General features: G+C 39.7%; 2 long non-coding RNA genes across 4 annotated transcripts; both read right to left on the reverse strand.

Moving 5' to 3' along the window:
* Window positions 1-529: 529 nt before the first annotated feature.
* Window positions 530-13,826, reverse strand: LOC129435078 (uncharacterized). 3 transcript variants are annotated; one of them, XR_012372368.1, is made up of 9 exons: window positions 13,575-13,826; window positions 12,404-12,455; window positions 10,134-10,169; window positions 1,992-2,255; window positions 1,827-1,899; window positions 1,555-1,705; window positions 1,138-1,401; window positions 957-1,039; window positions 530-697 (listed from the first exon to the last, which is right to left on the reverse strand). It is a non-coding gene; the product is annotated as an uncharacterized lncRNA (long non-coding RNA). The 3 variants fall into 3 exon arrangements; XR_012372367.1 differs by having other exon boundaries at window positions 10,048-10,169; XR_012372369.1 differs by lacking the exon at window positions 10,134-10,169.
* A 96-nt stretch (window positions 13,827-13,922) lies between these two features.
* Window positions 13,923-17,215, reverse strand: LOC141369137 (uncharacterized). Its single transcript, XR_012372700.1, has 3 exons — window positions 15,098-17,215; window positions 14,162-14,201; window positions 13,923-14,060 (listed from the first exon to the last, which is right to left on the reverse strand). It is a non-coding gene; the product is annotated as an uncharacterized lncRNA (long non-coding RNA).
* Window positions 17,216-24,246: the final 7,031 nt, after the last annotated feature.

The following is a 24,246-nucleotide window of genomic DNA, read 5'->3' on the forward strand; positions in this document are numbered from 1 at the left end:
ACAAAGACATGAGAGGGACACAGGATTTGGCACAACACCCCCAGTGAGCAAGCCTGTGGCGACAGTGGCAAGAAAAAAACCTTGAGAGGAGATAAAAAACCTTGAGAGGAACCAGACTCAGCAGGGGGCTGCCCATCCTCTTCTGGCATGGCGTACACATTATTAATAACATTCCTATTTTAACTAATATTTATATTTTGATATATATATATATATATATATATATATAAACCAATGATTATATTAAACTAATATTTTATATTTTAATATCTATATATCTATATTGATACTAATTATTATATTAAACTAATATTTTATATTTTAATATCTATATATTGAAACCAATTATTATATTAAACTCATATTTTAGATTTTAATATCTATATATTGAAACCAATGATTATATTAAACTAATATTTTAGATTTTAATATCTATATATTTATATCTATATATTGAAACCAATGATTATATTAAACTAATATTTTATATTTTAATATCTATATATTGAAACCAATTATTATATTAAACTAATATTTTATATTTTAATATCTATATATCTATATATAGAAACCAATTATTTAATATGATAAAACTAAATTTTAAATAAAATGAAATTAATTAATGCAATGAGCGGTGTAGTGAAGCAGCTCCCGACATCTAGCCGCTGGATCTGACATTGCATACAGGCTGGACACCCTGAGGTAGAGGAGGTAAAACAGAGAGGATCATATTAGTGTATTTATTTCAATTGTTTTGATTCTGCAAAACTGACAGAGCATTAAGTTCAGGTCAGATACGTGTCTTGCAAGAAACATTTAGCCACTCTTTCTTCTGAGAACCATTATACACTTTAACACTGTCTTGGTTTTCACCTCAAAGCACATGCCTTTGAACAAAACATTGTATGATAAAATGCACTGAAACACTAGACTTTACCAGTAGTATTGACACTTACCTCTACTGCTTCAATGTGGTTCTTCATTTGCTTCTTTAGTCTTCAGTATTGTCCTACATGCCAAATGGGTTTGGTCACATTATCTAGCCATGAAACCAATAAATGAATAATGGGGTTACTAAATACACATATACTTACAACAAACAAAAAAATTAAAAAATAAATAAAAGTTACAACTTACTTAAAGAAATCCAGCTTTCCAATGTATCCAGCTTGTCATTATCGGTGTTGTAGCACACTTGATCTTCTCAGACATTCTGACCTTGCGCTTCCTGAAAAACATCAAAATCAGAATTAGCTTAAAATATTCATTCAAAAGTAGTTACGATTTGCAGTAGTACAGTGACTGAAGCAAGTTCTTAAAACACTTAGCTTTAGATGGTATATTGCATACTCATATCCATTGTTGGACAGGACTGCTATTGTCTCAAAATTCTTCCTGCAACTTTACAGAAGAGCACATATTAATAATAACAAAATAGCAGGGGACTGCAAATAAAAAATCCAGTACATATTGTCACAAATTGAACACAAAGCAAATACATCACAACAGTGTCTTACTACTTCTAACTTTACCTTACTGTAATTTATGACTTACTGCCGCTGTTGCTCTCACTGTCTGTGTCCTCCCTGGAGTTGCCACACTTATCCTCACTGCATCCTGTATGCTGCTGCCGCCGCCTTTACTTCCTAGTGTCCTCCCTCGAGCTGCCACATTACTCTCATTACTCCGTCAGCCACTCTTTCTTCTGAGAACCATGATACACTTTAAAACTTGGTTTTCACATCAAAGCACATGCCTCTGAACAAAAACATTGTATGATAAAATGCACTGAAACACCAGACTTTACCAGTAGTATTGACACTTACCCGAGACTGCTTCTTCCTTTGCTTCTTTAGTCTTCAGTATTGTCCTCAATGCCAATGGGTTTGGTCACATTATCTAGCCATGAAATCAACAATTGAATAATGGGGTCACTAAATACACATATACTAACAAACAAACAAAACAAATAAATAAAAGTTACAACTTACTAAAAGAAATCCAGCTTTACAATGTATCCTGCTTGTCATTATTGGTGTTGTAGCACACTTGATCTTCTCAGACATTCTGACCTGGCGGTTCCTGAAAAACATCAGAATCAGAATTAGAATAAAATATTCCTCCAAAAGTAGTTACGATGTGCAGTAGTACAGTGACTGAAGAAAGTTCTTAAAACACTTAGCTTTAGATAGTATATTGCACACTAATATCCATTGTTGGACAGGACTGCTATCGTCTCAAAATTCTTCCTGCAACTTTACAGAAGACAACATATTAATAATAACAGAACAGCAGGTGATTGCAGATAAAACATCTAGTACACATTGTCACAAATTGAACACAAAGGAAATACATCACAACAGTGTCTTACTACTTCTAACTTTACCTTACTGTCATTTATGACTTACTGCCACTGTTGCTCTCACTGTCTGTGTCCTCCCTGGAGTTGCCACACTAATCCTCACTGCATCCTGTATGCTGCTGCCGCCGCCTTTACTTCCTAGTGTCCTCCCTTCTGCTGCCACATTACTCCTTCGTCCTTCCTGCTGCTGTACCTGCTTTGTAACTCACTGCCATAACACAGTTAAATGACCATAGATGCCACAATCTCATTGCAACACGACCATACGCACCAACCCGTTGGCTAAGGCTGTCAGTGAGCCCCCACTGTCGTCGTTAATGCAGGTTCAGTGGCCCCCGGTTTTGTATGGCATGTCAACACAACGCAAGACAACAAAACAACGCGACCATACGCACCAACCCGTTGGCTAAGGCTGTCAGTGAGCCCCCACTGTCGTCGTTAATGCAGGTTCAGTGGCCCCCGGTTTTGTATGGCATGATAACACAATGCAAGACAACAAAACAACACAACCATACGCACCAACCCGTTGGCTAAGGCTGTCAGTGAGCCCCCACTGTCGTCGTTAATGCAGGTTCAGTGGCCCCCGGTTTTGTATGGCATGTGCACACAACGCAAGACAACAAAACAACGCGACCATACGCACCAACCCGTTGGCTAAGGCTGTCAGTGAGCCCCCACTGTCGTCGTTAATGCAGGTTCAGTGGCCCCCGGTTTCGTATGGCATAACAACACAACAATTAGTGCACAACCATTCGAGTCAACCCATTGGCTAAGGCTGTCAGAGCCCTATTGCAACGTTTAATACTTATTGCCCATCATTCCGTCTGTCGAAACACCACAATCATAACCACATTATGCACGTCCAGCACCACAGAGCCTGAAGAAAGTTAATGTGTAGTCGATGCCCAGGATTCCATATGGCAAAAAACACGACAATATTGGCCAACCACAGAATGTCATTTTCGCAATATACAGTACACAGGATTGTGGTAACTGTAATAGGTCTGTAACACACCTGACTGAAGACACAAGTCCGGATGTGAGATGTATATGTGATCCAGTAGTGTGTGCTTCTCAGTTGTAGCTGATGTGATTAGCTGTGTATATCCCTTGGATTGAAACATCTCCAGTATAGCCTTTCTTCCAGCAGATAAGAGGTCCTCGTTAAAGTCTCCACTGATGATTACAGGATGTTTGTCTACGATGTCCAGATAATCAAGTAGGCCCCTTAAATTCGGCAAGAATTTTTCAAGACTGTAGTTTGGTGGCCTGTACACTGCAGCAATTGTTGCACACATTGGGGTGTCGATTTTAATGACAACAAACTCCAGGTCTGTGACACTTTGGATGTACTGTCTGGACTGAGCTTGAATATCTTCTTTGCAAAATATTGCAACTCCACCACCGTCTTTCTTTGCCATTTCTGCATGCGTTGAGTAGGAGACATGTCTATTCCGTGCAAACATCTTGTATCCTTCCAACTGGAGATGTTGTGGAATACATGAGCCAGACAAGTGACTTTCTGTTATGCAAAGAATATCCGATAAAAGTAGCTCATGATGGCATCTGATATCCTCGATGTGAGATGACAGTCCTTCCGTGTTGTGGTGAACTATTTTAAGTGTTTGGTCCTGGTTGATTTCCCTTGTGTGTTGCAAAAGTGGCATGATTCCTTCGAATGTCACTTTTCTCATGTTCTGCAACGATGCTGTGATTTCAGGATCAGCATAAATCTTCTTTTCAATGAAGTCTGTAATATGTAATCCAAAAAGTGAAGTTGTTCTGCTGAGAGCAACGTAGGCCATTCCAGGTTCAAAAATCTTTTTCAATGACACTACGGCAGACTGCATTGTCATTCCTTGAACTTTGTGAGCTGTGCAGGCGTAAGCAAGCTTGATGGGAAATTGACGACGAACTGTTCCTTTTCTCAGACTTTCTTCAGATCTCTCAATATACACAGAGTTGTCGTCTTCACCTTGCACTCTTCTGCGGTGTTTCAGACCTGCATTTGGATTGTCGAGCTGAAGTCCTAGCATGTGTACAGTGGCGATTCCATCTCTTGTTTTAGTGACAATGTTAACAATCTGACCAAAACATCCATTTACAATTCCATCTTCAACATCCAGATTCCTTGTCACCATTATACGAGCTCCCACTGCAACTTGTATAGAATCCAGCAAGTCATCCTTCTTTCCAGTGACAGGTTTCTTTTGTCTTTTCATCACTCCTGTTCTTGGGTCTTTCCTGTAGTCTTCAGCATCAATGGTTATGATGTCAGTGTGAATAGCCTGTATTGTTTTAGTATTGTGCATGTGAACTTCCTTGTTGGTTGCAAATATGTGCAGAGCATCATGAGGGCAGTCTTCTGGGTTCTTTACAGCTTGGAGTAACAGAACTCGGTCTTCTTCTCTAAGAGCATCAGTCTTCTGCCTCACTCGCAGTCGGTTTAAAAGCTCAGCAAATGCAAGGTCCTCCTTCTGACGCATGATCTCTGTAAGGGTAATTATTTGAAAACTGTCCTTCCAGAAGTCCAGAACATCATCTTCATACACACAGAGTGGTTTGGCTTTACCGAGAGGTGGTAGTTGGAAAAAGTCTCCTACAGCGAGAACAGAGATTCCTCCAAATGCTTTCTTGCTGCCTCTGATCTGTTGAAGTCTCCAGTTTACATAGGCGAAAAGATCCTTCGAAATCATGGACACTTCATCAATGATGAGAATTTCCACACTGCATAATTCTGCTCGTAGTTCATCTAGAGCATTCCCAAGTCCTTGATAAGGTGGCTTTAAGTTCCTTGGCAGTTTTAAAATGGAATGCAGTGTTTTACCAGATATATTGAATGCTGCCGTTCCAGTAAATGCACTCAAAATCACTGTAGGCATAGAGAGATCCCCTTCCTCCTGAAGTCGAGGCAGTTGTCTTAGGATCTTGGTTGCTTCCGTATATATGCACTTAATGACATGTGATTTTCCACAACCAGCACCACCTGACACAAAGTAAAAAAACTGTTCCGGATTATGACCCCAGACGCGCTTCTGACACCACTGACGGACATTGTAGAATAGTGCTGCCTGTGTCTCATTTAGAGTTTGATACATCTTCCTTACAAATTCAACACTCATCTGTGGTGCCTTTATCTGAGGAACGACTCCATCTCCATCTTCAAGAAGAATCTGGTATTCTGGCACATCATCTTGCATATCCTCTTCATCAGGATTGACATCTTCTCGTTCTGCAATGCACTCCAAATTATCCACTTCAGCTTCAGGGGCAAAAGCTGTCCAAGCATTTTCAGATGGGCCTTGTTGCTGCAACTGTTCAATTGCTTTGTCCACTTCTTCACTGTGTTTTTATTGAATTTCTCCTGGTGTCCTTTCACTATTGCACAAACAGGCATTCGGAGACCAGGGTGGGAAGGAAGTTCTACAAATGCACTCTTGTAAAACTGCTCATAAGTTGGAAATGTTGGAGGTTTCAGCTGTGCATTGAAACGATGTGGCACATAAAGCTTCACTAATCTTCCATAAAACTTTTCCGGTTGTTTTTCCTCTGAAAAGCGTGCGTATCGAATAACGGCAGCCTTACCGACAGTTCTTTGCTGAATAAATCCCATATCGTTGAGCAGTCGTTGCACATTCTTTCCTTTAGTTTGCCGACCGTACACAATGCGGTAATTTGAAGCAAAGTCTGCCAGACACATCTTTTCAAACTCCGGTGTTTGAGGCCTTGCTCTGTATTTATCTATTATTCCTGACATCCAGACATCCTCTGAATCTGGATTTTTGTTCATTAGGACACTAAGGGGCAGGCTCATCTTCAGAGCATCATCGTCCGTTGGTATGAACACAACACTTCGCGAACACTTTTTCATTGGTAGGCTGCACGTTCGTGCAACAGACTCCTGCGAGCTCACTTGTCTGTGTTTCGAATAGGCTTGCATAATGTGCTTCATTTCATCCTCTTCGTTCACATCTGTTTCACGCACTGCTTTGATTACGTTCTTCAGCATCTCGTTCATTTCATGCTCTGGTTTGGAAATATAGGACAACATATACATGATGCAGCTGTAAGGGTCAAGTATGTACTGAATGTCCATGTTAGCATTCCATGCCCTCAACAAATCCGGATTGTATCCATTAACCCAAACCTCCTTTGGATCACGTTTGATCAAAATGACACTAGATGTGGACAAATCCCTGGTGTACGTCATGTAATCCTCCATGGACAAATTACATTTTGTCAGTAGCTCAGACAAGTTTTCAAAGGAGACTTGGGGATCATTCAGCAAATCCCACAATGGTTTGAGTTTCATCCTAGCATCACTCATTGCTTTTTGAACAGCATCGGATCGTGACTTTCTTCTGTCTTGGTGGTTATCCTCTTCGTTTTCTTCTTCTTCAGGTCGTTGGGGTCGCGGACGAGTTATTGTGGTGTCAGACATTGGTAGTTTAGGGAACCCAAACCTACACAACACATTTCCTTTCTTGCATGACTTGGAGTGTTTCCTGCTGTGAAGTTGAACCTCTGTGACAATCTGATGAAGTTCAGGATCAGCCATGGAATCAGGGAGCCTGCATGTTATGTAGCGGTCAATAAAGCCACAAACAACTTCATCAGAATCGCTTTCAAACTCAGGTGCATCTTCTACCCATGCAAGCAGATGGATATGTGGGCTACCTCTTGCTTGAAACTCAACTCTGTAAAAGAAATCCTTGACCTTTCCAATGGGTTGGGCAGGTGACAAAAGCAGGTGAGTCATTAGTGCATCCACTCGTTTCTCAAACATCCGCATGACAGTAACAGGGTTACTTCGAAGGATTTCACATTTTGTCATCCAGTCAAGCTCTGAAAAATCAACCTCTTCACCTTGCTGCGCCTTGATTGCCGTTATTACTTCAGGCCATCGCATTTCGGCTGCACTGAATGTGCAAAAAAAAGTGGGGGTTCCCAACTGCCGGATCATGGCTTGCAGGTCTCTTAGAGTTTTCTCCCAATAAGATGGCGAGCCTCTAAGGGGTTGCATGAACCGCGTGGCGTCTTTGTTGCGCACCAGTCTTTCAACTTCACGGTTATCTTGAAGCAACCTATTCGAAATTCTTCGGCCATCTTTTGTGATGGGTTTGCCTTTCCGCAACTGAACAGTCATGCTGTTTCTGGCCATATGGGTTTCTGTTGCAAACTGTGCAAAGAAAAGGTAACTTTGGTCTCTAGCAAAGCGTGTGTCCGCAGAGAGCAATCTAGCATTGAAATACATACTTGGAGATAATGCTAATTCTCTTGCCTCATCAATTGTGTTTTCTCCAGTAGGGAACTGAACGGGAAACGCCATGGATTCCAGCTTTGGGATTTTGAAAAACCCAACAGGTTTTTTTCCTTGAGCAGGTGCAATGCTGAATATTCCCTCGCCATATGATAAAATCTCCTGGCCGATGTCTGGTGGCTGCATACATGTGTCCAGCGTGAGGCCAGGTCTAAGTTCATCCTGTTCCTCTTCACTCACATGTTGCTTGTCCTCCTCAGAAACACTGATGTCTTGTTGCTCTTCTGTGTCAATTTCCTCATCAAGGTGACTTTCAAATCTTGAATTTTCACTAATAGAGATATCCTTGTATTCGGAGTGAATTGCTTTTAGCTTTAATAAAGCTGCAACAACGTTGTGCATATTCACAGTGTGAAAATGCTGGTATCCTTTAAATTGGACGTGTCTTTTAAGCTTCACCTGTAGGAGTTGCGACTCATTACTGTCTCTTGGTAGACAATTTACCGTCTTTTCCACCTCAGACGGCACACACACAACTGCCCCATGCACTGCTCTTTGTTGTCCTTTAGGCAGTGCAACAATTTTTGCAAACGGTACAATTTTGGCAATGAGTTGACGTTCAAGCACATTTAAATCCATTAATTCTGCAGGGATGTGTGCCAATTCAAGTTTGTTTGCCACAGCAATTGAAGACATGCTTCCTCTCTTCAGATGGCTATCACAAGTATGGCAAATCCATTCCTTTCTTCTTTGTTCTGGAACCACACAAGACTCTCTGCAGCTACTGTCACAAATGTGAACATATTGCCCGGTTAAGCAAGATGCCACAATATGTGGATTTTTAATGTAACTCCTTCTGTTACAGACTCTGACTTGATTTGGAAACATAGCTCTGTGACAGACTGTGCAGACATGTGTGGGGCCTTGCTGAATGTTACATCTGAATGCATCTATGGCACTTTGCATTACTTTGCTGACCACAGGCTGAGGTGTTTCCTTTCTGGAACTGATGTATGGTTGATATTTCTTTTTGATGCGGAGTGCACATTGCAACTTATGAAATATGTGGTATGCAACATCATTGACACGTTTCTTTGTTTTATACAAGGTACAATGTAGCATGTGACGTGCTCTAAACTCTGGGTCATCTCTATATCTCTTGGCCATGTACTCTTTCATCTTCTTTTGAAAGACAGTATCCGTGCTGTACCTTCTCACCATGTACTCTTTCATCTTCTTTTGAAAGACAGTATCCGTGCTGTACCTTCTCACCATGTACTGTTTCATCTTCTTTTGGAAGTCAGTGTCCGTGGTGTACCTCCTCACCATGTTCTCTTTCATCTTCTTTTGAAAGTCAGTATCCGTGCTGTACCTCCTCACCATGTACTCTTTCATCTTCTTTTGAAAGTCAGTATCCGTGCTGTACCTCCTCACCATGTACTCTTTCTTCTTAGTCTGAGCAACAGCACACGTGTTATACCTTTTGGTCATATAGTGTTGAATTTTCTTCCTGAATTGAAAATCTTGATTATATCGCTCCTTTATAGCCTGATTTCTCTTCAGTCGATATGTTAAGCGTGTAACATATCGCTCTTTTTCATATTCCCTTTTTTTTAATTTTCTGACTTCTTGAGATGCAGTTTTGTCCTTGGGTTTTAACTGTTTTACAGTTATTTTTCTCTTCACTTTTCTTTTCCGCTGCTTAATTGATTTCATCACTTGCTGGTTTATATTGATATGGGCTTTAACAATGTTTCCTGATTGTGGAGGAGCCAATTTAATTTGTGAGACTTGTGTACAAGCTGATGGTGCTGACTGTTTGTGAGATTGTTGCTCCATTTCAAATGACACAGGCAAAAATTCATAGCTGGCCTTATCAGAGTGATCCTGGAAGATCCTGAGAATTCTGTCTATCATCTCACTTAGGTGGGTAAAAGTTAACATGACAGCAGATCCAGCACCGGTAGGATGGCGCAAACCTTCAGCAGTCCTTGAGTGCGGATCAAAAAATCCATATCTTCCAGATCTGTCTCTGAACACTGCAAGACATTCTACAGAAATGATGAGAAGTGCGTGACTAACTGTGGTTGAAAGACACTGAAGTCTTTCAGTAAGAGGAATAAACCATTCTTCTGTGCCAGAGTTCCCTCTGGCTCTGAGGAATCCCATCTTGAGCTCAGACTTCTGCACACGGTATGTTTGGGTCAATGTTGAAACGTTCAATGGTACCTCCTCCACAGCCAGATGGTCCTGAAGAAATCTTTGTTCATCCATAAGCTGCATTTTAACAGCAACATACAAAGCATCCCCCTCCTCTAAAACTCTATCAAGTTCAGACATCCCAAACTGAACCCCTTCACTGTGGTTGGCCAAGAATATTAATGCTACACATGTGCACTGATGATTCCTTGAGAAAACATCATACCTTACATCACCCTGGCAATGAGACGCCTGCACAGACAAAACTCTGGGTGCACTATCACAGTCTTCTACATGTAGTCTGTCAGATACCTGAGCTTCAGCAGTAGGGATGCTTGCCTGTTGAACCTGTAAATAATCATTAATGTAATCTTTAGAAACCCTTCATATAGTCAAATCATTCTCACCAGTGAATCACTTATAAATCTTATAATAGTTCAATGGTTTCGGTTCCACCAAATATAAATTATAGGAAATACATTACTTTAAGATAATGCATGTTGTACAAGACATACAACTTGCTAAATAAAGTAGACCAAGTAGTTTTTAAGTAAGTTTCCCTTTAATTAAGATCTCCTGCAAACTACTGAATAGACCTGTCTGATATTGATACCAGTTAGCTAAAAAGATATGGGAAATAAAACAAAAAGCAAGTTCTTTAAAACCTGAATGTTCTTTAACTAAAATCTTAATAATATGTGGCATGCATAATAATTTAGAACACAGATCACAGCATAGGCCAGTAAGTGTGGGGTTTCATTGAAAGCCTCCAGTGCTAATTCCTAGGGATGTGCAATTAATCGTTCATCAATTTCGATTTTTGAGCATTTCAATTGCAAAAACAAGATAATCGAGGTAATTCAATTAGTGTACCAAATTTAGTTTCTGTCATTTCGTCTTGTGTTAATAAATCCAGAGCATCATGAGCAGCTGCACCTCTCTGTCTTGCGTGCACACGCTCTTGTATCCGTCCGAAGTCCAAACACAAAGTAATCCTTATGTATTTGTTCAGTTTTATGCGTTTCAAGCGAGCTGAGGCAAACTATCCCTTTTGTTTAAAATATATTTTGCTGCATCTTGGTACCTCTCTCACCCTCACGCACGTGCAGAGAGCTGCGCACTGGCATCTGTCCGAAGTCAGATCACAAGGTGGTAATCCTGTTTATGTTTGTAAAGTTGTATGCATGTCAAGCAAGATGTAGCAAAACATGCCTCGTGTTTAAAATATTAATCATGTTCTGTTGGACTGATGTGTTTAAAAGAGTGTGCATCCTTAATGCCAAGTTTAACTGAAGTAGGGGGGGTTTCATTTAATTTCAACAAATCTATTATATATTTTATACAAGCAAATTGTCTGATTTCGATTTTTTTTTAAATGAAAGTATACTTAAACAAAATGTTTACTTTGTATTTAACAGGCTAAACTTGGTTTTGGCTATTGAAAACAATAACTGTAACCATCTGAAATTAACAACAATAACAGTAAGCAACATTTAATACAAACATAAGTGGTTAAATGATATCATGACATAAATGGTTGAGTGAGAGGTGAAGGCCTGTTTTGCATTATCAACAAACTTTTTATACTGATTGTGTTCTTTTGGGAGATGAACTTTTCAAAGTCTGATCAAGTTTCTTGTGTTGAAAGCAGAGCTCACAAGTTTTATCAAAAGTCGGGAGTGAGATAATATCTGTTAAGGGAGGGGCCCCTCTGCCCCACCAATTTCTTGCTAGCAGTTCAATGTTATCTATTGTTCAAAACTGACCAGCGCAAAAATCATTTATAACAATTTGTAAGTCTGATAAAAGACAGACAAATGTATCCAAATTAAATAAATTGCTCTACATATTAAAAAAATTAAAATACATGTATTTTAAGTTGTGTGTATGAGAGAGAGTTAAGAGCACATGTTCAGTACTACATGGCAATAATAATTAAATACATCTCTAGTAATTATAATAATTTCAGGAAACCTCTAGTCTACTTTCCTTAGTTTTAGGTAAGCTAAAGCTTCTGATTGCAAATAAGTTGGTGAGTTTTTGAATAAATCATTCATAATTTCATTCACGAATTTGGCTATACTCAAGAAACCTGCGTTATTTACCACATTTATCGGATCTTGATCTTCTAACTTTCAGTCCGTGTGTGCGCGCGCCGCACATTCAAGTGAATGACATCAGAGGAGCGCAAGAAAAACTTAAGACAGTTATGAACTCGACAGAGAACTTTCCTGCATCCTTGTCTATTAATTGTATATAGCAGGAAAAGTTATCAGTCTCTTCTCAGCATGAGAAATACAAGGTATGAGGTGTGAGCATGTGAACTGACTGAAATGCTTGTGTCTCAGTGAATTTGTGAGACTTGATAGCCCTGTTGAATATACTGTTGTTCCTCCACAATTAACTTGTGCTTTGCAGAATGCAGATTGCAATCTTAACGTCCTGCACACAGATTTCGAAATACTTTCACACAAAAGTCAACCAGTGCATCCCTACTTAGCATTTTCAATACAGTTTACTACAATCTCGTTATGGTATCATTTTTGACCAGCCAAAGCAACAAACAAAGAGATCAAAAGTACCTTTCTCCAACGCGTCTTCTGAGCCTGAGATCTCTTTCCTTTCCGTGGCATCCTTTAAAATATCAAGAGATAAGGAAAATATTCCTTTTAAAGTATGTCACTAATTGTATTTAACTCAGTAACTTCTAAAAGTAAAACTTTACTCAAGTCTTAAAGGGATCCTCCACTTTTTTCAAGATTAAGGTCATTTCCCAGCTCCCCTAGAGTTAAACGTTTGATTTTTACTGTTTTGAAATCCATTAAGCTGATCTCCAGGTCTGGCAGTAGCACTTTTAGCATAATCCATTGAATCTGATTAGACCATTACCATCGCTATGCTAAAAGTGCTACTGCCAGACCCGGAGATCAGCTGAATGGATTCCAAAATGGTAAAAATCATATGTGTAACTCTAGGGGCGCTGAAAAATGAGATTTTTTTTTTTTTAAAAGTAAAGTGTCCCTTCAAGAGTAAGCCATGTGTCTCTTCCTAATCATCAAAACAAATTCAGTTAAAAGACAAAGAATAAATTCAGTTTAAGGGATAGTTTACCCCCCCAAAAAAATTCTGTCATGATTTACTGACTCTCTTGTTGTTACAAACCCACATAAATTTCTTTCTTCTGATGAACACAAATTAAGATATTTTGAGGAACATTTGTAACCAAACCGTTCGTGGACCCCATTAACTTTCATAGTAGGAAAAAGTATACTATAGAAGTAAATGGAGTCCGAACGGAATGGTTTGGTTACAAACATTTCTCAAAATATCTTCCTTTGTGTTTATCAGAACAAAGACATTTATACAAATTTGAAATAACATGAGGGCGAGTAAATGAGGACAGAATTTTTATTTTTGGATAAACTATCCCTTTAAAAGACAAAAGGGGCAGTTTCCAGGACAGGGATTGGACTAGTCCTAGACTTAAACACTCTCCAAACTGAAAACAACTTGCACTGACATATCTTAAAATACAGTGTTCTTTGTTTTACCTCAAAATGCACACAGGTTATGTTTTAGTAAGGCATGTTTGTTCAAACTAGTTATATTTCCTAATTAAACTAAGGCCTAGTCCTGGATTAAGCTAATCCTGGTCCGAGAAACCGCCCAATAGAGAAATATTATTTCTAATTAGTCAAATTCATTTAATCAGGAGACTCCAAATTACACACACTTTCCACTGATGTATGTTACCTGTTGTGCCTGCGCAGATAAAACCTGTGGAATAGCCTTAAGAAGAAAAAAACTGTTTAATAACAATGCAAGACAGTATGTATATATTTAAATGGCAAAATGCAATTGTAAAATACAATTAACAATTATGTTTTTAAGAACAATAAAAGTAAAGTAAAAATGGAATGCCCTCTATAGCAAGTAAAACAAAGAGCACGAAAAGTCTATATCTATGAACTAATCTATAGGAAGTAAAGAGCACAAAAAAGTCTATAAGATATCTATAAACTAATCTATATCTTTTCTATCTAACTATCTATCTATCTATCTATCTATCTATCTATCTATCTATCTATCTATCTATCTATCTAACTATCTATATCTAAACTAAAAAAAAATGTATTATTAAAAAGAAGGCAAAACACAAAAAAGTACAATCAAAGTAACAGCCTTAATGTATGTATGTATATGAACTGCTCTCTGTAGACAAAGCCAAAACACAGGAATCTGAAAAAGAAACAGACATAATAAGCCACAATATAACTACAATCATGGTGGTGATTTCATGGAAATTTTAAAATACTGCTTTAAAATCCATCATTACTGACCAAGGTAATAGGTGCAGCAGTTGTAGTCTAGTCAGTGAAGCTGAAAAAAAAATTATAACATCATGAAAACAAGAAAATTCAAGTCAACTATGCATAACATGTATGTCAAGTAGGGTTATGCAACAATACAGTTTGCCCAAGGTGCAAATTAAATCTGACACCAGCATTGCAAGCAGAGTTAAAGCAGCTAGCACATAGTGACTGGAGATCAACGCGTAAGTTGTGTTTATACTTGACATGTCCGCATGAGCGCGTAGTCTTTAAGTTTTATATCCCAGCGCGCAGATCATGCAAACCCGCACATATTAACCGAAGTGCAGTATAAATAAAACAGACAGATTTGGATGGATAAACCGCACAACCGCAATTCACATACGCATATTGCACCGCAGGGTTGAACCGAACAGTTCAATATTATTTTGAGAGTTGTGGCATCCCTTATGTCAAGCATCAATGATATTTTGCATTTTTATGTAAAAAATTTAATTGTTTGGTATGTTTCTTGAGAATATCTCTTTCTTAGAATAACCAGTCATACATGCAGGCAACTTATGCCAAATATACATGTCTTGGACTGAGTGGACTAGCCATTGGAACAGGTCTACATCAAGAAACCTGGGGGAAGATTCAGACTCCCCTTATATGGTACAAGTGGTTTTAAGAATGGTTGATGAATCTGATATTATTTGTAGTATAAACAACATTGATGGTCTCGATGGTAACATTGCATAAGAATAAAAACATACAAATAGGCACGGGCAGAAAATGTATTTTAGTGATTGAGGGCAAAGCACGATCGGACCAGTGACAATACTGTTTACTGGCCCAAGCGTCTGTTGCGCTGGCCCCAGGCCACCGGGCAGTCCTTTAGAGCCATGAGCCCCGAAGGTGTTTTGTACAAGCAAAATCTGAAGCTGTCACAAATTAATTTATTACCTCCAAATGCAGAAATGTCAGCTCATGAATCAGTATTCTAAAACAGAAAAAACAGTGTCAAACATAAAACAGAAAAACAATCATACAGAGTAGAAAAATATATATACAGAAAGCAAGCAAAAGACCAGTTCCAGACATAGGAAGGCCCAAAACAAAAGGAATTTTTATGGCCCCTCACCCATTCTAATTTTCAGAATAAAAAAGTGTTTTTCTTACACTATAAGAAAGTATTTAAACACTAAAACATGATCATGCAGACATGATTTAATATCATCTTTAGTATAAGTAGTAGATGTAGTATTGCAGTCATTCATTTACGAACCCATAACATTTTTATGATAACAAAAAAGTTTGTATTATATACAGTGGAAGGATAAAGAAATGTTTTCAGTTCACAAAATTCAAATATGCATTTATTTACACTTAACCCCTCTCTATGAATCAATATAAGTTTCATTTATTGTTTTTGTCTAGCTGGGTATGATCAGAATTCCCCATCAATTGACTTCCATAGTAGGAAAGAATATTTTGGAAGTATTCTGATAAATGATGGTAGGTACACAGATGATGGTACCCATTGAATTCCAACATTTATTCCTACTATGCAGGTTAATGATTACAAAAAGCTGTGTGCATATCATAATTTATCAAAATATCTTCTTTTGTGTCATCAGAAAATAAGAAATTCATACAGGTTTAGAACAACATGAGGATGAGAAAATAATGACAGAATTTTAATTTTGGGGTGAATTATACTTTTAAAGCGTAACTAAACCCCTGTTCAGAGCCTGACTCCACCCACTCGCAATATTTGAAAAATGCGAGAAAAGTGGGCAGAGTTTTTTGGACCAAACATCCAATAGGAAAATTCAACTGCAGTAGCCACCGATCAACCTCAAGAGGGCAGCACTCAGACGTTTTTACACCATATATTGTAGTATTGAAACACTTTATATCCAAATGTCAAAAAACTTACTAAAATCAATGAACAGCACTAATAAAGCATCATTCTTAAATTTCATTAACTAAAAAAGTTGGTTTAGGGTTTAGTTACTCTTTAACATTTAGACACAGAAGGCAATGTGTGCTGTTTCGGTCTCACCTGCGATTTGTGCTATTAAAATGGTTATGACGGCGCTGTGAGTGACTCGTCATATTAGATGCATTGCCTTGAGCATACGGCACTCGCGCCATGCAAAGTTTACACAAACACACGTGAGTAACTGTGAAGTTAGCAACTGAATTGCATACTATGAGTTGATTCGACAGGTATTTCACGCAAATACCATTATGCAGAGTGTATTTTTTTCACTGACCAAACTAGAGATGCCATAGGAGGTTAACTGCACGAGATCCGTTACACCCCTAATGTTAAGCATTTCGGTTAGCAGAAAGAAATCTGTTTTAAACGGTTTTCATAGACGATTACCAATCTGTTGGACAGTGCATTCCTATGCTTAACAAAAACGTGTTGGTCAACCTAACCTTAACGTACCACGCCACAATCTGCACTTGCTTATAATTTTACCTTAGTATCTAAGTCTATGAAACGTAAAATACGGCGCCAAAATAAATACATGTTCGACGTATCTCATAATCTTGCACATAAAACATAAGCTAAACACTCCACATGGCTAAAACCATTGACATAATATCAATCAAACACAGATTTTACCACATTTTTGTGGCTAACACTAGATATGCCTCACAGACATGATTATTACAGAGCAAGCTTTAAATTAATCAACCGAAACTACACGCCAAATGACAATACAAATAATTTATAACCTAAATTGACAAAATAAAAGATATTAACTAATATAAAGAGCTACTTTTGACATTTTAAGTGCTTATAAAAGAGCATAACAACCGTTCACTTCTTACCTCAGGAGGAGAATGAATCCCGTAGCAACCACTCCGCAACGTCTTCCATCATACAGCCAATCAGCAGCCAGCATTAACTGTCGCTATAATGAGCCCATGTTTACTGTGATTTTTGTTTTTTAAATTTATATTAATTATTGTACATTCATTGGATCATTTGCAATATATTACAATGGCATTCAATTTTAAAATAAATAAAAATAAGTGTGTGGGTATTTCATTCCTCTAGGTTTAGGGAACGTCCCTCTAACCTTGTGCAAACGTTAAGGGGAACGTTGCACTAATGGTCTGCTAACGTTGCCATAACGTTCCCCTAACCTCTATATTGTGATATGCCTAGATGCAAATGATCAGACTAAAACGGCATAAGTACTCTACATAAACCTCTATATTGCAATATGCCTGAATGCAAATAAACAGACTAAATCATGTGTTAAACAGTTTTATTGTTCAGAGAACATGAACTGAAGTTTTTTTGAAAATGAAAACTACTTCAGCATTACATTGTATTAAGATAACATTGTATTTTATAAAATATATAAATAATGACTTTAAAACAATTATAGACCCTTACTACAAAATAACCATGGTTTGACAACCATCCCAGAAAGCACAGAACGTTCACCTAGCGTTCCCATATGTTTTTTTGGAAACCAAATGAGAATGTTCTAGGAACGTTCCTTGCAGGTTATTTTAGGTTTCATTTTATAATATAAAGATAACCTTCCCAGAACGTTCCCTGTAGGTTATGTTTAGTTTTTAATTTTATAACCTTCCCATTCCCAGAATGTTTCCTGGTTATTTAAGATAAAACAAATAAAACCTTTATGATGGATGGCATTTACTAAGGCAACTTGGTTAAGCTTCCAGGGCAGCTCACTTGGCATTCACTACTGTGTGTTCACTACTGCTGCTATCCATACAATATTTTAAGGAAAGATGTATACGTGGTAAGATCTGTAAAGTGTTTATTTATCTGATATCTATTTTAAGTCCTCTATTGTGTTATTATTTATATATTTTACAAAATACAATGTTATCTAAATACAAGATGTGATGCTGAGTTTTTTTATTTATTAAAAATAAGCTCCAGTTCGTGTTCTCTGGACAATAAACATTGTTTAACACATGATTTTTAGCCTGAATATTTGCATGCAGGCATATCACAATATGAAGGTTGTTATTTATGTAGTTATGCACAGCAAAATTGTTGCGAGGGAGTAGATTGGCGTCCACTAGTGATTACACTCCAAGCCACAAGTAAAACAGTCCAACCTCCATTTCTCTATGATGTTCTGATATACATATTCTGAGATATAAGCCTTTGTTTATTCGGTTGCTATGGTACTGTATTTGGTTGCTAGGGATAAAATTTGCATCCACTATAGTGAATATACTATGAGGCACAAGAAAACAATCCATCTGGCATGTTTCTTCAATGTTCTAATGCATAGATATAAGCCTTTGGTTATGATATTGCTAAGGTACTGTATTTGGTTGCTAGGGAGAAAATTTGCATCCACTAGTGATTATACTCCAATACACAAGTAAAAACCTCCATGTGTCTGATGTTCTGATGGAGAGATAATAGGCTTTGTTTATTCGGTTGCTAGGGTACTGTATTTGATTGCTAGGGAGAAAATTTGCATCCACCATTGATTATATTCCAAGCTATGCAAGTAAATGATCCAACCCTGTGTCTCTACGATGTTCTGATGCGGAGATATAAGGCTGTGTTTATCTGGTTGCTAGGGTACTGTATTTGGTTGCTAGGGAAAAAATTTGTCATCCACTAGTGATTACCCTCAGAGTCACGAGTCAAACAGTCCAACCCCCGTGTCTCTACGATGTTCTGATGCGGAGATATAATGCATTGTTTTCTCTGTTGCTAGGGTACTGTATTTGGTTGCTAGGGAAAAATTTGACATCCACTAGTGATTACCCTCCGAGTCACGAGTCAAACGGTCCAACCCCCGTGTCTCTACAATGTTCTGATGCGGAGATATAAGGCTTTGTATACTCTGTTGCTGGGGTACTGCATTTGGTTGCTAGGGAAAAATTTGACATCCACTAGTGATTACCCTCCGAGTCACGAGTCAAACGGTCCAACCCCCGTGTCTCTACAATGTTCTGATGCGGAGATATAAGGCTTTGTTTACTCTGTTGCTAGGGTACTGTATTTGGTTGCTAGGGAAAAAAATGGCATCCACTAGTAATTACCCTCTGAGTCACGAGTCAAACGGTCCAACCCCCGTGTCTCTACGATGTTCTAATGTGGAGATATAAGGTTTTGTTTACTCTGTTGCTAGGGTACTGTATTTGGTTGCTAGGGGAAAAAATGGCACCCACTAGTGATTGCCCTCCAAGTCACGAGTCAAACGGTCCAACCCCTGTGTCTCTAGGATGTTCTGATGCGGAGATATAAGGCTTTGTTTTTCTCTGTTGCTAGGTCACTGTATTTGGTTGCTAGGGAAAAAATGGCATCCACTGGTGATTACCCTCCGAGTCACGAGTCAAACGGTCCAACCCCCGTGTCTCTACCATGTTCTGATGCAGAGATATAAGGCTTTGTTAACTCTGTTGCTAGGGTACTGTATTTGGTTGCTAGGGAAAAAATTGGTATCCACTAGTGATTACATGCCGAGTCACAAGTCAAACGGTCCAACCCCCGTGTCTCTACGATGTTCTGATGCGGAGATATAAGGCTTTGTTTACTCTGTTGCTAGGGTACTGTATTTGGTTGCTAGGGGAAAAAATGGCATCCACTAGTGATTACCCTCCGAGTCACAAGTCAAATGGTCCAACCCCCGTGTCTCCACCATGTTCTGATGCGGAGATATAAGGCTTTGTTTACGCTGTTGCTATGGTACTGTATTTGGTTGCTAGGGAAAAAATTGGCATCCACTAGTGATTACCCGCCGAGTCACAAGTCAAACGGTCCAACCCCCGTGTCTCTACGATGTTCTGATGCGGAGATATAAGGCTTTGTTTACGCTGTTGCTAGGGTACTGTATTTGGTTGCTAGGGAAAAAATTGGCATCCACTAGTGATTACCCGCCGAGTCACAAGTCAAACGGTCCAACCCCCGTGTCTCTACGATGTTCTGATGCGGAGATATAAGGCTTTGTTTACTCTGTTGCTAGGGTACTGTATTTGGTTGCTAGGAGAAAAAATGGCATCCACTAGTGATTACCCTCCGAGTCACGAGTCAAACGGTCCAACCCCCGTGTCTCTACCATGTTCTGATGCGGAGATATAAGGCTTTGTTTACTCTGTTGCTAGGGTACTGTATTTGGTTGCTAGGGAAAAAAATTGCATCCACTAGTGATTACCCTCCGAGTCACAAGTCAAATGGTCCAACCCCCGTGTCTCTACCATGTTCTGATGCGGAGATATAAGGCTTTGTTTACGCTGTTGCTAGGGTACTGTATTTGGTTGCTAGGGAAAAAATTGGCATCCACTAGTGATTACCCGCCGAGTCACAAGTCAAACGGTCCAACCCCCGTGTCTCTACCATGTTCTGATGCGGAGATATAAGGCTTTGTTTACTCTGTTGCTAGGGTACTGTATTTGGTTGCTAGGGAAAAAAATGGCATCCACTAGTGATTACCCGCCGAGTCACAAGACAAACGGTCCAACCCCCGTGTTTCTACGATGTTCTGATGCGGAGATATAAGGCTTTGTTTACTCTGTTGCTAGGGTACAGTAGGTGGTTGCGAGGGCTAAAATTGGCATCCACTAGTGATTACCCTCCGAGTCACGAGTCAAACGGTCCAACCCCCGTGTCTCTACGATGTTCTGATGCGGAGATATAAGGCTTTGTTTACTCTGTTGCTAGGGTAATGTATTTGGTTGCTAGGGAAAAAATTGGCATCCCATAATGATTACACTCCGAGTCACAAGTCAAACGGTCCAACCCCCGTGTCTCTACGATGTTCTGATGCGGAGATATAAGGCTTTGTTTACTCTGTTGCTAGGGTCCTGTATTTGGTTGCTAGGGAAAAATTGGCATCCCATAATGATTACACTCTGAGTCACGAGTCAAATGGTCCAACCCCTGTGTCTCTACGATGTTCGGATGCCGAGATATAACTGTTTGAATTTTATGTTGCTAGGGTTCTCAAAAGTGGTTGCTAGGGGCGTGGCTTAATACCTATGTAAGGATCCTGAGAGACTGATTGGATGCCTGAGTAAAATGAGCCCACCCCCATGTCTCTATGACACTGTGGTGCAAAGATATCCATCTGGGTATTTTATAATGGCAGTCTATGGAAGATGTTGCTAGGGTGCCCAAAAGTGGTTGCTAGGGGCGTGGCTTAATAGCTCTGGGATGATCCTGAGAGACTGATTGGATGCCTGAGTGAAATGAGCCCACCCACTTATCTCTACGACACTGTAAAGCAAAGATATCCCATCTGGAACTGTTTTATTCCCTTATATGGGCATGTTTCCTCAATGGGAATTTTCGGGTGCCTCTTACACCCCAGGGGTACAACTTAAACCCCAATGTCATGTATGTTCTTACATAGCCTACCACCCTCTTTAAATTTAGTAACCCACATGTTTCTACAAAATCCTTACTCGTACCTATGACCCATCAAAATTTTTGCAATGGTAAGTCTATGGGATTTTGCCCCATTGACTTTTCATTGGGCATTTTTGGGCACCTCTTACACCCCAGGGGTACAACTTACACCCCATTGTTATCCATGTTCTTACAGAGCCTACCACCCTCTTCAAATGTTGTAACCCACATGTTTCTATAAAATCCTCGAGCGGAGCTATGACTCGTCAAAGTTGGGCGCAATGTTAAGTCAATGGGATTTTTCGGGTGGTTTTTCGCCCCCCTTTCAGAAATCCTGCACCCGATCCCTTATAAAAGTCATAGCCACCATCTCTTCAATATACCGGTCGATTTGAGCCCTCCTTCATGGGACTACGGCAAACCGTGCGGGACGAGTTACGCGCCGAAAAAACGTGCAGACATAAGAATAATAATAACTAGATAGGTACATTTCCTGAAGAAAATGTGAAGTGGTGCTTGCCGTGGCAAATTTCGGGCGACAGTATATGATTATACTCCAAATCAAAAGTAAAAAGATCCAACTCCCGTGTCTCTACGATGTTCTGATGCGGAGATATAAGGCTTTGTTTATCCGGTTGCTAGGGTACTGTATTTGGTTGCTAGGGGGAAAATGGCATCCACTAGTAATTACCCTCCGAGTCACGAGTCAAACGGTCCAACCCCCGTGTCTCTATGATGTTGTGATGTGGAGATATAAGGCTTTATTTACTCTGTTGCTAGGGTACTGTATTTGGTTGCTAGGGAAAAAATTGGCATCCACTAGTGATTACATGCCGAGTCACAAGTCAAACGGTCCAACCCCCGTCTCTCTACGATGTTCTGATGCGGAGATATAAGGCTTTGTTTACTCTGTTGCTAGGGTACTGTATTTGGTTGCTAGGGAAAAAAATGGCATCCACTAGTGATTACTCTCCGAGTCACAAGTCAAACGGTCCAACCCCCGTGTCTCTACGATGTTCTGATGCAGAGATATAAGGCTTTGTTTACTCTGTTGCTAGGGTACTGTATTTGGTTGCTAGGGAAAAAATTGGCATCCACTTGTGATAACACTCCAAGGCACAAGTCAAACGGTCCAACCCCCGTGTCTCTACGATGTTCTGATGCGGAGATATAAGGGTTTGTTTACTCTGTTGCTAGGGTACTGTATTTGGTTGCTAGGGAAAAAATTGGCATCCACTAGTGATTACATGCCGAGTCACGAGTAAAACGGTCCAACCCCCGTGTCTCTACGATGTTCTGATGCGGAGATATAAGGCTTTGTTTACACTGTTGCTAGGGTACTGTATTTGGTTGCTAGGGAAATATTTGACATCCACTAGTGATTACACTCCGGGTCACGAGTCAAACGGTCCAACCCCCGTGTCTCTACGATGTTCTGATGCGGAGATATAAGGCTTTGTTTACACTGTTGCTAGGGTACTGTATTTGGTTGCTAGGGAAAAATTTGGCATCCACTAGTGATTACACGCCGAGTCACGAGTAAAACGGTCCAACCCCCGTGTCTCTACGATGTTCTGATGCGGAGATATAAGGTTTTTTTTATTCGGTTGCTAGGGTGCTCTTATTTGGTTGCTAGGGTCGGGGCTTGGGAGTGGCCAATGATGTGACCAGTTGTTACACTCCGAGTCACAAGTAAAACGGTCCAACCCCCATTTCTCTACGATGTTCTGATGCGGAGATATAAGGCTTTGTTTATTCAGTTGCTAGGGTGCTCACATTTGGTTGCTAGGGGCGTGTCTTGGGAGTGGCCAATGATGTGGCCAGTGATTACCCTCCGAGTCACGAGTAAAACGATCCAACCCCCGTGATTCTACGATGTTCTGATGCCGAGATATAACTGTTTAAATTTTATGTTGCTAGGGTGCCTAAAAGTGGTTGCTAGGGGCGTGGCTTATTAGCTCTCGGACTACCCTGATAAATTGATTGGATGTCTGAGTAAAATGAGCCCACCCCCATGTCTCTACGACATTGTAAAGCAAAGATATTCCATCTGGAACTTTTTTATTCCCTTATATGGGCATGTTTCCTGCCCCATTATAAGTCAATGGGAAATTTCGGGTGCCTCTTACACCCCAGGGGTACAACTTACACCCCATTGTGATCCATGTTCTTACAGAGCCTACCACCCTCTTCAAATGTTGTAACCCACACGTTTCTACAAAATCCTTGAGCGGAGCTATGACCCATCAAAGTTGGGCGCAATGTTAAGTCAAGGGGATTTTTTGGGTGGTTTTTTGCCCCCTTTTCGAAAATCTTGCACCCGATTGCTTATAAAAGTCATAGCAGACGTGTCCTCAATAAGCCGGTCGTTTTGAGCCCTGTTTCATTGGTCTACGACAAACCGTGCGGGACGAGTTACGAGCCGAAAAAGTGTCCAGATATAAGAATAAATAAATAAGTAAGCAATAAGGTACAAGAGGCTGTGCTGTGTCGTGGATGGGTAGCGGCTGAGGGGCGTTGTTAGGCACGACGCGAAGCGGAGTGCCTGCAGCCCCTTCGGCCGTTGCTTGTTCACGATGCAGCGCTTGCCTCGAGTACCTTATTGCTTTTATAAAACGGTTACCACACAATATTAAAGTAAATAAAATATACGTGCAACTTTCATGAAGTTAAATCAATAAAAGCATTCCTTCCGCTAAAAAAAATAGTCCCTGACTGCGAACAATAACATGAAAGCTCA

The sequence above is a fragment of the Misgurnus anguillicaudatus genome, chromosome 12, assembly GCF_027580225.2.
Source record: "Misgurnus anguillicaudatus chromosome 12, ASM2758022v2, whole genome shotgun sequence".
Lineage (NCBI taxonomy): Eukaryota > Metazoa > Chordata > Actinopteri > Cypriniformes > Cobitidae > Misgurnus > Misgurnus anguillicaudatus.